Source organism: Ammospiza caudacuta, chromosome 1 (genome assembly GCF_027887145.1).
Source record: "Ammospiza caudacuta isolate bAmmCau1 chromosome 1, bAmmCau1.pri, whole genome shotgun sequence".
Lineage (NCBI taxonomy): Eukaryota > Metazoa > Chordata > Aves > Passeriformes > Passerellidae > Ammospiza > Ammospiza caudacuta.
Window position 1 is genome coordinate 139,216,404 of NC_080593.1, and position 13,980 is coordinate 139,230,383.

General features: G+C 43.0%; 1 protein-coding gene across 1 annotated transcript in view; it reads left to right on the forward strand.

Annotated features, from left to right (window-relative positions):
• The first annotated feature begins 7,779 nt into the window (after window positions 1-7,779).
• Window positions 7,780-13,980, forward strand: part of TRPS1 (transcriptional repressor GATA binding 1) — a 206,312-nt gene continuing 200,111 nt past the window's right edge. Inside the window, exon 1 of the mRNA XM_058806621.1 lies at window positions 7,780-7,859. The gene's annotated coding sequence lies outside the window, so the exon portion shown is untranslated. The remainder of the gene's footprint in view (window positions 7,860-13,980) is intronic.

The following is a 13,980-nucleotide window of genomic DNA, read 5'->3' on the forward strand; positions in this document are numbered from 1 at the left end:
CTTCAAGAATCTCAATGATACATGAAGTTTGCTATGGGAGAGGTGCTCCTTTCTCTGATACTCCTTTTGTTTACTTTTCTCTGCCTGACAGCCTCACTGGGCTGCTTGTCATAATTAGCAGCCTAGGTACACACATCTCCATAAAAGCTGTACTTCGTAGCTTGTTTTAAGCCAGTATTTCTATTTTCATATTTGGGTCCCTACTTTTGATTTACACCCTCAGAAAAGCACGTGAAACTCAAATCAAACAGTGATGTGCAAAATTCCCAAATCGGTGTCTTTTCTAGACTTTCCGAAGTGTCACTCTCTCTTCTCTGTGTCTGTTCTTGAAAATGCACACCCCACTGCTGGTCTGGATTCACTCTGTGTATTATATCACCTGCATTCCTCAAAAAGAGTTAATTTTTCAGTGCAATAAATTTACTCATCTGAATTCATATCACAGTGTGCAGCTTACTCGCTGTATCTCTGGATTGCTACTTGGGCTGTCTATCTCCTGGCAAGGAAAAACAGGGCTCCAGACCAGTATGATTACCTCCAGGGATGCTTCCGATGTGCCATTCTGGCTTCTGTGGCTAAGGGCTCATTAAGGTCACATAGCTCTTTCTTAGATATAACTTTCAAATTCTCTGTATTTGTTTTTATGGCTGTAGTTCTTAAATAGTGCAGATTGATTTCTGCCCATATCATATTCATCAGTATTTCAAAAGGATGCCTCTTCCCACAAATATAAAGCTATTAATCACAAATGTTCTATTTATGAGTGACTCTTTCATATATTAGTCATAATGTAGTGCATAGCTTTATTTCCTTTATTTAAAAATAGCTAATGATCCTTATTTCAATTAGTATGTTAATGTCAATAATATCAGTGTGTTTTGCAATGGTAAAGAACTAAGAGAGAAGGGATTGGTCAGAGATGAGTTACTTGGTTTGAGAGGATTTTTGTTTTGGCTTGTTTTTTTTTTTTTTAATTTTTTTTAATTCCATTGATGCATACACTGACTGGAAAAAAAATACAAAACCATATACAGGAAAATTGCACAAACTACCCAAGTTTTTCACCAGCTTATTAAGGGTATCTCTGGCCATTGTTAAAAAGGAAGTTTTAGCACATAAATATTTTAGTATGTCATAGGGTAACTGTCTGTTTTATGTGAGCAATGAAAGGAACTAAAAGCAGTGGAGTCAGGAAGGAGAAAAAAAAATGAAGTTGTAAAGACTACTTTTTTTGCCCTCTGTGGGATCAGTTTTCCAGGCATTGAAGTAGACAAGGACGCACATGTTTTCTGGGTCATGATCTGCACTTCACCACATCAAGATCCCAAGTGTAAACGAATGCTGATCCACCAGCATTATTTTTGCCTGATTCATGCTGTGCTTAGTAAAACCTTGCATACAGGCACATGATCCAGCTCCTGAAGAGTGAGAGGTATGAACAGAAATGAGGTTTCTATGTGAGAGAGCTGAACCAAGTGAGCTAAGCCTGCTGCTGCCTGTGTAGGTTGTGCTCTACCCTAAAGGAATGACTTTCCACAGGAAAACTCTTTCAACACTGATAACCACTGAGGAAAATGAAGCAAACTCCTGAATAAGTTTAAAGGATGTCTACTGTTGTTTCATGTTTTTCGACAAAGGCACTGGCACTACCATTTCACAACTAGAGGATGTGGTATATATTAATCTTGGTGTCAACAAGCCTTAGTGTTAATCAAGGTAGCATTCTTGTCAGGTTACCTGTTTCCAAAGACTAACCATTAAAAGACTTGTGGATGGATATTAATTCTTATGCAGAGGTCAGACAGAAAGCGGGTCAGGGTGCACTTCTCACTCAGATCAGAAAGCTCCTTTGAGTTGTCTCAGACCAGGAACAAGTTATAGCAGTCATACAGACTGGGGAAGAATAGTGAAATCTCCAAAAGGAGGAACTGGATCCTGGGCAACTGGCTGTAGCTGGCCCTTCTTGATCAGGGGGATCAGACCGATGACCTCGAGAGGTCCCTTCCAGCCTCACATTCTATGAGTCTGTGAACTTGCTGATCTTTCTTCCTTTTTGCTATAAAAATCCCCTAGTGGTTAATCAGATCTTTGCAAGATGGACTGGCTCATGATACAGAGGGTAAGGCCAGATTAAGGTCAAGCCCTTCCTTACACAAAGGACTGAGCACTCTGAAAGTTTGATAAATTAGTCTGGTTGAATGTAGCTATTGGTGGGTTCTTGTGTGTGCTTAGAGGTTTCACAGGAAACAGAGAGAGATCGCTAAAGACCACTTGTTACATCGCCATGTTTACCTGAAGTGACTTTCCCTCCATTTGTAATTGGAAAATAGTGACACCATCTTGGTAATTTTACCAATGCACTGTGTGTCTGAGACTTCCAAGTGCTACTACTTTACCTCCTGGGCCATATAATTGTGGCTATGAATTTGAGGTTCATAATGGAATGGAAAGTGCACTTTTTTACAAAGTGAAATATACATATTTGCAAGATATTTTCTTTCCCTAAACTAAATCTGAGACCTTGCATCAGTAGAAATGTGAATAAATCTTTTTTTTCAATAAAAGCATGTTGTTTTTAGTCTGTCACATTAAAATAAAGATTTGAACATGGTTAGAAGTCACAAATGGAAAAGAAAAAAGTATTTACAAGAAATCATGTGAAAGAAAATTCCTTTTAAGCCAAACACTTCAATTGTACAGAACTGTTGCTTTATATTAGGAGACACTGTAGAGAATTTTACCATTATTATGTTCAGAACACTGCAATTATATAGCAACAAACCTTAGGAGTAAGATTGAAAAATACTTGCACATAGGACCTAATGTAAAAACTGCTAAACTCACTTATAGCTTTTTTTTTTTTTACTTCAACTTTTAACCAATCTAGATTAACCTTCCCAGAAATGCTGGAAATGCTGGAGGCAGGATAAATATGGAATTGAGGGAGGGAAAGGTAGTGGCTCTGTCTGGCAGCGGGTGATGACAAGACAGGGGGCTCAGGTTGTTTTGATTTGCTGATCTTGCAGTTGAGATGCAGGAAGAAATGTTGCCACTTCTTTTATTGATATTTGTTAGGAGACACTCATTATGTATTACTTCATATGAATGTGTATGTGCATGTGAGGCTTTTCAGAGCTTTGGATGAATGCCTTTTACATAGCATTTTTAAGATCAAAATCTATACAATTATGTGGATTCCTGCATGTAAATGATTTTAGGGAGTCTGGTGTTATAGCATTTTTAATTTTCTAGTAGATTTTATGATAGTGTAAAGTGATAAATTATCTTTTGCAGCTGCCAGAGTTATTTAACTATCTGCAGACACACCATTAGCAGGAGCAGTCTGTGCCTGGTCGGTGTTCCCCATCCCTCCCCGGGAGGCTGCTCCCAGGGAAAAGGGTTTCTAGGCAGTGCTGTGCAAGGCCCTTTTGGCAGCAGTGCCACCGGGCTGCGGGGAAGTACCAGCCAGCCACGGTGTGCTGCAGTCAGGGGGACGTTCTTCTACCCCGCAGTGGAGAGAGCTACCAAACAAGCATCGCTTATTATTGACTTTCCATTGCTACTGGCCTGTGTTAAACCCAGTGACATAGAAAAGAAAGGTTCCATTTCCCATTACCAGATATCCAATCCCCCTAGAAAACATCTGTTGAATCTGGGATGATGCCATGGTATTAGCTCTTCAGTTGCATGCTGTTTCATTGGCTGTTCTCAGCGCTGCCCTGTCTATCACAACACATAATCTCTTTTCAGAGACGTTTCAACCACATCGTTAGAGTCCCCAGTCCCATTTCTTTGAAAATCAGTGGTAGTTTTTAGCCTTTGGCACACAATTTGAAGTTTAAAAACTTGACTCTGTGCAGGGTGTATGACAGGGAACAAAAGTTTCCCGACGATTTCATGTGACAAAAGTTATGCAAAGAAAAGGCGTGGGTCTGCAGAAATTCTGCAAGTTGCCGTGTCTATGGTCCCAAGAATCTCATACCGGAGTGCCTCAGACACGTAACTAAGTGCTTCTCAAAATGTTCATTACTGAAGACAGTAAAGAGAACTGTCTTTAGAATTCAAGTAATATACTACCAATCAGAGGGAGAATAATACAGAAATACTTTCTTGATGATGTGTGCTAAAGCAGCAGGCATTTAAGAGCAACAGATGTCAATCTCTGAGGTTTTTTAAGGAATTGCAATTTATGACGTGTTAGGGTAAACAGTTGGATTATATTTCTGAAATGCATGTTCCATCAGGTAAAATCATTGTGATTATAGGCCCTAGTACTTTCAGTAAGTTATGCACTAAAAGGCTGAAATTGTAAAACAAGTATGCTTATGCTTTACTGTTAATCCCTCTTTGTATCTACGCTGAGTAAACTACAAGAGAAACTGCATTAAACAATAAAGGCAAAAATGGCATGTTATGTCATCTTGATAAACAATGACTGTTATACTGTTTTCCTTCAAGAAGCAACTGTGACTGGCCTCTGTACTCTCCCTCAATGGAGAATGTGCCTGACTGTAAAAAAACCCGGAGGATTATTTAGAAGTTACTTTGTTCATGCCTCTCAGTGAAAGCAGCACTTTGTGCATCTTCTCGCTTTGCTGCTTTTCCTTCATTTCCTCAGCTCTTATCGATTAGAGAAAGCAGAACTTGTTTTTTTCAAAAACAACCTACTTTCATGCAGACTACAAGTTTTGAACAAAATGAAATAAAAATTCTTTTAAGTGGTTTTGGAAAAGTTTGACAGGAGAAGATAATAAATGAAAACAAATCTACAATATTTCTCCTAATGCAATTTGTGGCATGTCAATGTCAAAGCATTCTAACAACAAATCAACAAATATTTGAATGAAAACAATATACATAACTTATTTTCCTATATTGGAAACAACTGTCAAACAATTATTGTATGACTTCATGAATTAGTTGGCCTTTTTGAAATATTCCTGCTAGGAATAAAATCTAAAAAAAAAAAGGCAAAAAAGCAGGGGCAAGTCTATATGGGCCTTTGAGCCTGAACATATTGTGTCAATCATAAGCATATGCAATGTATCTAAGCCATAAGGTAAAAATTTTCTTTGTAAATTATTTCATAAATAAATAATTTGCCTGAAAAAAGTATATAAAAATATTTTTTGCCTTTGTTAAGTTCTCTACAGTTATTTGTGGTGAATATAAACAGATTCATATTGACGTCTTCATGATCTGCTTTATTTTAACTTGAAATGCAGAATGTATCATGAAAGCATTTCTAATAAAGATACGGTAACAAACTTTTTCTGAGAGATAGAGTATTTCATTAGAGTTATCTACTTGAAACTATGAAGACATGTTGTGTCCTTCTCATCTTTGTTTATGAATGGCTTTGCGGTTCCAGTTTAAAAGTGCATGCACAGAGATACTTATGTCCTTTAAAAACACATCTCTATAATTCTGCTCCACAGGTGGAAAATGGTGTCTTTGTTATCGCACTTTACACACGTTGAAATCTGTGTTTCTGCTGTTATTGATCTTCACAGTTTGTCTGTCATAATGGGAATAAAATTTAGGAAAGCTACAGCCACACATAAGAACTTGCTGGGATTTAAGGTGCGGGGGGCATCATTTTCTGGTTTAAAATAAAAAGACATTAATAAGTCTCACCAGAGCAGAGAAGTATAGGGAAATAACTCTTCTTTAAATATTTTCCACTCAAGCCCTGCTTGTAAGATGCCTATTTTAACCCTTCCTATGCAAGATATATGCCAAGTGAACAGTCATTTGGGGCCAACATGCTCAGTAAAAAAAAAAAAATGAAAACTGTTGAGAAAAACATGTTTGAATTGATATGACAAAAATACTTGCTTTTCAGAGTTCTGTATTCACTAAAGTTTGTGGAAGGGGCTTGTCTCTTTGGCTGTGGTTCAGCCATGGCATTTGCAGCTTGTGAAAAAGTAAATTTATGAAGTCAGGAAAGGCTGTCTGTGCACATATGAGTGAGGGGCTACCAAGCATGAGGTACTTAAGTATCGAGGCATACTTGGTAACAAACTTTAAATTTTGGGATTACTTTCCCTCCTATTCAATGTATGCCTCTGCAGCTCCAAACTCATTTTCTGTGGATGGGTACAGAGGGAATACCACACGTAATCAGTGAGTTCCCCTTTCCCTGTGCCGGGGATCCTACTGTGTCTGCCTAATCATGCAAACTTCCATTTTCAACATGACAAGTTCACCTCTTGTATGTGAATTACTGCTTTTCTATTCATAAAGTGCTTTATCAGACAATCCTACAAAAGAACTTGAGGGAGAAATGTGTTCCTGTGTGATTTACACAAGCAATTACTTTACAAATCTGCCAGTGGATTATATTAAACATGTATGAAGAATATTTAAGTTTGGAGCGAGGGCTGAGAATGCCATAAGTTTTACAATAGGGTTTCATTTGCGTCACCATGTATCTCTGAAGGTTTTATGCTTTACACTTTACCGGTGTTAGAGAGTAAAATTGGAAGGAAAAAGTTATGCAATTTCAAATATTTGGGGGGAAGCAGCTTCAACTCTCCAACTGTAATAATTTAGCTCTTTTCCAGCTTCTTCCTTGAATAATGTTAGTAGTTGCAAGCAAGCAGAATGCATCTATTTGAACGCAAAATCAGCTTAAAACAACTTGCATGGGAGGAAAAGCGCGCCATATAAAGTCACCTAACTGCAGAAAAATTGTGTCCAAATGCCCAACAAATGTTTACATAGTTTTTAACGCCTACTATATTTGGGATTTTAAAACCCTTTCATAGGAACCTTTTATGTACCGGTTCTCCTTGGAGACAGTTTTTACACTGACATGCAGACTTCTGGCAGTTCGTAGTATGGGGGATATAAGAGTATTTCGAATTGAAAAAGTTCTGCACGAGGAGGAAAACTTGTGAGGTTTTTTTCGGATCGGCTCGAGGCTGACCTGCGACCGGTACCGACCTGCGGGCGGTAACGGGACTGTTCATCGCTCAGCCTGGGAACTGCCTGCCCACCCGCCTCAGCACCCGCACACAAACGGGGGGCACGGGGCAGGCAGAGAGGTGACACCGACTCTGCAGGGCTGGGGTCTCCCGAGGGCGGCAGCTACCGGCGCGCGTGGGTCGCGCCTTTTATCCCCACCGCCACCGTTTCCAATCCCGCAGGGCAGCCGCGGGTCCCAGTGACAGCCGCGGGCACAGCCGCCTGCCGCGGGCCGCGCTGGGGGCGCGCCTGTGGCCTGCGGCTATCCCTGCTCCAACTCGGCGCAAGTCCCCGCGGCCGCGGGGCGACGCGCCCCCTCAGCTCGCCCGGCTCGGCGGGCCCGGCCCGCGCTGCCCGTGGCCGTGGCCCGGCGGCGGGCGGAGGCGGCGGCGGGGGGCGGCGCGGGCCGCGCGGCGGGGCCGCCTGCACTGTCTCTTTAAGGGCGCTCCGTCTGGGGTGGCGCTTTCCTCCGCGAAGGCTCCTTTGATATTAATAGTGTTGGTGTCTTGAAACTGACGTAATGCGGGGAGACGGAGGTCCTGACAAGCGATAACAGTCCCGATAACGCGCCGGCCGCCCCGCGCTCCCAGGCCGCCGCCTCGCTGCCGGCGGGGCCGCCGCGCCGTGCCCCGGCCCTCGCCCCCCGGCCCGCCGCGCCCCCGCCCCCGCGCCGCACCGCACCGCCCGCCGGCGGGCCCGTCGCCCCCTCCCCGCCGAGCGGGGCCGAGGGGGGAGGCAGCGGCGCCGCGGCCCCCCGCCCCCCCCACTCCCCGGCCACCGCCACATAATCCGCGTCCAACTCCGCCGGCAGCAGGAGACGGTTCATGGCTCGCGCCGCGGCTCCACCATCTTCCAGGCTGCCGGGGCTGTTGCTGCCGGTTAATCAACAGGTAAGCGCGGGGGGGCGCGGGCGGGGGCGGCGGGGAGGGCGCCGCGGCCGGCGGGCCGGGCGGGGGCGGCGCGGCGGCGGCGGCCGCGGGGGGGGCGCGCGCGGGGCGGGGGCGCGGCGCCCACGGCAGCGTGGCGTGTGCCCGGGGGGGCAGCGGGGTGCACCCCCCCCCCCCAAATAACCCCCCCCCCAAAAAAAAATAAAAACAACAACAACAAAAGCGGCGGGTGGGTGGGCATAATCCCAGGCAACGGGGGCTGCTCGGATTTCACAGGCTTCTCTCGGTGCATCACCCCCCACCCCCGCGCCCCCCATTCCCCCCGCCGGAGGGTCAAAGCCATGTGTGATGGCTGGAAATTGGCGACTTCAAAACGGCGGTAGCCCCGCTGGAGTCGGGAGGGTCAAGTTCAGCGGCGGCGGCGGGCAGGGGGAGCAGCCCCCCGGCGCGGAGGCGGGGAGGGGAGCGGCGGCGGCCGCGGGCTGGTGCGGCTCTGCTCTGCCCTCCCCTCCGCGCCGCTCCGCGCCTTATCTCCGCGGCCGCCGGTTCCCCGGCACCGGGGCGCTCGGGGGGAGGGGAAGGGAGACGCGGGGGGTGGAAGTAGAAGACGAGCACAGAGGGTTCGCATCCGATGGGCTGCAGTCGCACAGTCCTGCCGCTCCTGCCGCTGCTGGAAGTTTTAATGGGGATCATGACAAACGGGGCACAGAGACACCATCATGAAGAGTAGTAAGTTTGGGAAAAACTTTTTTCTTTTTTTTTTTTTCCGTTTTTTTCCCCTTTTAATTATTTTCCCTTCCTATTTTTCCTCTCCTTTCCGTGGGACACATCGGGAGAGGCCGAGTGCGGAGCGGTGCTGCTCCGGGAGAAGGGCTTGGGATCCCTCCCGATCGCACCGGGGTAGCAGGCGACATAGTGGTGGTGGTGATTTTTTTTTTGTTTAGTGGTTTTTTTTTTTTTTTTTTTTTTTTTTTTTTTTTTTTTTTTTTAATCAGAGACACAGAGACGTAAAACTTTTCCCTCTTAAAGGCGAAGCCCCACTGCCAGCACTGCGTCCCCGCGCCCGGCTCTCCCTGCCTGCCAAAACTTCGTGGAGCGTCTCACCTCCCCGCCCCCGGCCCGGGGGCTGCGGCGGGGGCTGCCCCCTCTGCAGCCACCCGCGTGTGGCTTTCGAAGGGAGCAATGAATGGAGGCGAGGCCGGGGCTGCAGGGCTGCGCTGCGGTGGGCGCGCCGCGGCCGGGGCCGGGTGGGCGATCGTGGCTCCGGGGCAGCGCAGGGTCTGGCCCGGGACTGCGGCCGCTGCGCGCTGCCCTGGGACACGAGAGGCTCCCCGAGGGGGCTTGACATTTCGGGAGCTTTGTTTATCTGCCTCCCTGCGGCAAATCACGGAGCTCAGACACCCCGGCACTCCTACGCGGGTTCTAGTGGGGCCCGCTAGTCTCCTTTATCTTTTTTTTTTCCACGACCGGTTGTGTTTTCTATCTGCAAATGGCAAACTTCTCCAGTGCCCTGACTGAGCTAAGCTGACTAAGTGATAAAGTTGGAGAGACGTCTTCCCTCCATCGCTTCTTCTCCGCCAGTGCGAGCACCTTGCCTGGCAGAGCAGGAGCCGGGTCATCCCAGCACTCTTGGGGAGCCAAGGCGACAAGTCCCTTCCGAGGGGGAAAGATTGTCTAGCAAAGAAAATGTAAGCTGCTCTTCAGCCCATGCTGCCTTCACTGCTCTTACACTACACAGCCCATTTTGAATGCTGATGGAAAGAGACAATAATTTAATGCGTCTCAGGTTATATTTAATTGAGTTCAGTAAAGTCTCTCAAGGAAGCATCAAACTTTTTTGTCATTCGGGCTGTCTTCAACTACGCGCAGCCGAATCCTGTGGATGTTGGTGGCATCATGTTACTTTCCTGTTGGTTTTAGTAAAAGTTGAACATTTAGAGAAGACTGCCAGAGTTAAAAATGCAAGGGGCAGCAAAGGAAAGTAGTGGTAAGAGCCAGTTCCTGACGTGGACAAAATGAGAATAAAAGTTACAGTAGTCTTCTGAACTGCAGTCTGTGTTTGCCTCATGTTCACAATCTGTGTGTTAGGTTAGACAGCTCTCTCAGATATTCCACCAGAGTGACATTTAAAAAAACAACCTCCAAAAGAGTGAAGGTTGTTTTTTTTTTTTTTTTTTTAAGTACTCTGGGTGTATGAGTAAACACACGGTTTGTGTGAGAACATCAACTATTTCCTGTAAATTGTGATGCTGACAGGACTGTCTGGAAATGATATCAACACTTTGAAAGATTTTTTCTTTCTATTTGAACCACTGAATGAAAGTCTGTTAATAATATGGTCAAACCAAACAAGTGGAACCTTTCTCTGTAATGGGAAAAAAAAGTATTTTTCTTTTTTCCTCTTGAATAATGTATACCTGACTGAGGTTTGCCGCAAAGAATCAGTGATTCTGAAGTTCAGTAGTGCATCAGTGCCTGTATACTAGTTTATCCTCAGACTGTGACAACAGAAGTCTGCTTCACCTTTTTAAAATCAAGGGAGATTAGACATGAGAAAACAGTCAGTTCCTAATCCACCCTGTTCTGTCTGATTATCGCTTTTTTTTTTTTTTTGGTTGCGTATAATAACTTTGTCTGTTTTAAACTTTGCATATACGTAGTCACAACAAAGTAAGTAAAGGGCAAAGTTGCATCAGCTTTTAAGTTTACATGTATTGCCTGTGATCCTCTAAAACAGACTCCAAATAACACTGAGCAGTCTTTGCCTGTGAGAGCATGGCTTTTTTTTTTTTTTCATAGCACTGTTAATAAAGGAAAAGAATGTAAATGACAACTTCACAGATCTGAGACTTCTTTGGGCATCAAACGCGATGCAGCCAGGTTATCCTTTCATGTTTTTAATGCATTTTTAGTATAATTTATATGGTAGCTTTATGAGTTGACTTACATTTTTATCAGTGAGAGTAAATTCAGTAACATTTGATGAATCCCTAGCAGGACTATTTTCAATAATATCTTCTCTAGCATTTGTAGTAAACTTTCATGGTGCACACTATTATCATGCATGCTCTGGCTGAGTGTAAAGAACGCTCTTATCCACATATCGTGATACTGCATTTATAACAGCAAAGTACTAATTCTTGTCTGTGGACTGGAGTGTCTGTGACATGCAATTGTTTCTTGTCAAATCTGTGTATTCCAATCGTATTATATTTTAATGCTAGTTGACACATTGGGTTTTGTATTTTCAAAGCATTGTGCAAACAATGAGTAATTACTTTCTGTTCATGCGAATTACCTCTTTTAGCACTTTATCAGCCAGTTGCTTTGAAATAAAACTATTTTACATTACAGTGTGAAAGAGTTAAAAAATTAGCAGAGACATTTAGGAAAAAAACCAAAGTGTAATTACAACCAGGCAACTTTTGGTACGTATTTAAATTTTTCTTTTTATGTGGAACTTTCCTTCTAAGGCTGGGGGGACTGTATGTATATGAATATTTATGTTTCTTACAAACTCTTGACAATATTTTAATGTAATAATCTTAATGGAAACATTCTCAGATCTTAACTGAAGCCACACTGGCAGTATCACTTTAATAAAGGTTTGTGGGTAACGCCAAATATAACATTGTGAGAAAGTTTATGGTTAAATATTTTTGAACATGATCGGCTGGGAATCTGACAACCCTTTTTGTTAGGTGAAAGTATAGTGGAAATGAATTGCATTTTTAATGCAGTTTCAAGTAGAACAAACTGCCACCTGGTAGTGAAAGTATTGGCCTTGAACAGAAATATATTCTGATTAAGGTATTCTAACTGGTGTGTAAAATGAAGCCATTCATTCAGTAAACTGACAACTTTCCAGTTGGTGTTTGCCCTTACTTAATTTAGTTTCCTCAACACAACTAGTGAGGTAGTCTGGGTCTGTTTTTGGCAGTCCTGGGCAACTGTAAACCTGGATATATTTGTCCCAAATATTATAGTTCATGAGTTAAAAAACAGTTGGGTAAAAAGAATAGCAGGCAGGTAAGAAGAAAAAAAAAAGAAAAGGGTTTCTTTTTTGTTTCTGAAACTTTCTCAAGTTCTTACCTAGTAAGAAAACAATGCTATTTTCAAATACTGGTGATTAATACTATAACCAGCGTAGTCTGCACCCATTTATTGTATAAATACCATTGCCTGTTGACCTTTGGATACATTAATTACAGCATATCTGGTCTAGGTTCTATTATTTTTGTCTGTCCAGAAGATAAATAAAGGTGCCCTTTCCAGTCCTTCTGGAGAAGAACTTTTTTTCTTGGTATTGTCATGAATTATGGAGTTTTTTTCCTGCCCTGTGCCAATGAAGCTCTCTTTTGACTTTAAAAGATAGACTTTCATCCAAAGAGAGAATATTTGATAATTTTAAAACTATTTGCGCTTTTTATGGTACATACAAACTTTCTGGGCTTTGCTTTTTTCGGATTGCGTGTTGCTAATTAAAAGAAAAGCACAAAGTTATATTAGATGATGTGAAGGATTAAAGTACAATTACACCATTAAATAGTAAATGTTTACAAGGGCAAGACATGCAACTACATTTTTCAGATAATACTTATTATTCACTCCTTGATGTTATTTTGCACCTAATCAATAAAGGGCCTTCCAGAATGCAGCTCCTTCGCCAGTTGTACATGTGCCCAGAACGCAAGAAACGCTGCTGGGGCAAAGGAGCACAGGGAGGGGAGCAAAGTGCTGGCATATTACTCTGACTTCTTGTCATGCAGACCAAGGCACAAATGAAACACGGAGCAATGGGAGGATAGCTCCCCTAGTCTCGATTTAAATCCCCAGTGGACATTTTGTCACACACCAAAAGCGTTGCACAACCGAACACCATTCCACTTGACGTGTTGTCTGGAGTCAGAGGAGCCTCTGATTTGGCACCATGGAGTTTAGAAGACTATGATTTAGGTGAACTGGCACAGCTGTGTGTAAGAAACTTATAGCTATTATGTTTTATTCATGCTCTGTGCTATCAGATTCTTATTTTCTAGTACCTTTAAAGTGGTTCTTTAAAATTTTATAATAACACCACCAATGAGAAATACATCTAAAATTTAACAGAACTTGCCAATCGTTCTATCAGTGATTTTTAATATGGTCCTGCTGCATTAACTAAGGAATCTAGTTCCTGCTGGGGATCTCTGTATGTGGATTTAGAAAAGCTGTTGAAAGAAAATGCTTCATAAGATTGCGTCGCTGCCACGGGTGGCGCTTCCGTAGGACGTTTCTGCAGAACCCTCTTGGTTCCATCCCATAAAGTTCGGTGGAACTTTTCCGTCTCGTAAGGGATGTGTGTGAGTACAGCAGCTACAGTAAGACTTTCTGCCTTGAAAATAGAATTATTTTGAATTGCAAAGTTTAGTCCTAATAGTAATTTTTACTGTCTTAGCTTCAGTTGATGCATGTCTAATTTCTCATAAGTCTGCTTTCTTTCCAGGCTCAGATCATCTTTACTCTTTTCCTTTAAATTTATTTTAAAATATTTAATTTTTAAAATGTTACTAGCCCTTTAAAAACCAGTAATAAATGCTTTACAAGTGGCTAGACACCTTCCCTGGTGGTTTAATTTATACAAGCAGGAAACTTTCTCTCCTTCTTTCTCTCTCTCTTTCTTGTTTTCTTTAAACCAACTGACGTAATGCCAAACTTTGCTTTAAAAGAACAGACAGAAGTAATTGGTAGCTTTTAACTTTTAATAATGTTCTGGATTGGTTTTAGTGGCCAAACTGCATTTTTTTAAAATATCAAGTAAAAACGGGCTTGTGGCCTGAGGAAGAAAGGCCCTGTTGATGCAGTTATTTTTATTCTTGTTTTTCAATCTGTTATTAAAAATCTTTCCTGCTGAGCTCTGCTGGATTTCTCCAATTGCTCTTTGTGATGGCTGGTGCATTTCAGGTTACGGTAACTTAAACTGTTTTCTGATTTTTACTTTTCCCCCCTGCCATGGGCACTTTGAGATGCTTAGTCCTTTTTTTTTTTTTGTTTTGTTTTGCTTTAATTTTATACCCCCCAGCATTCCTTCTGCCTTGTCCAGCGCCTGACTCTTTCTTTCAGAGAAACAATTTATTTTGATTCA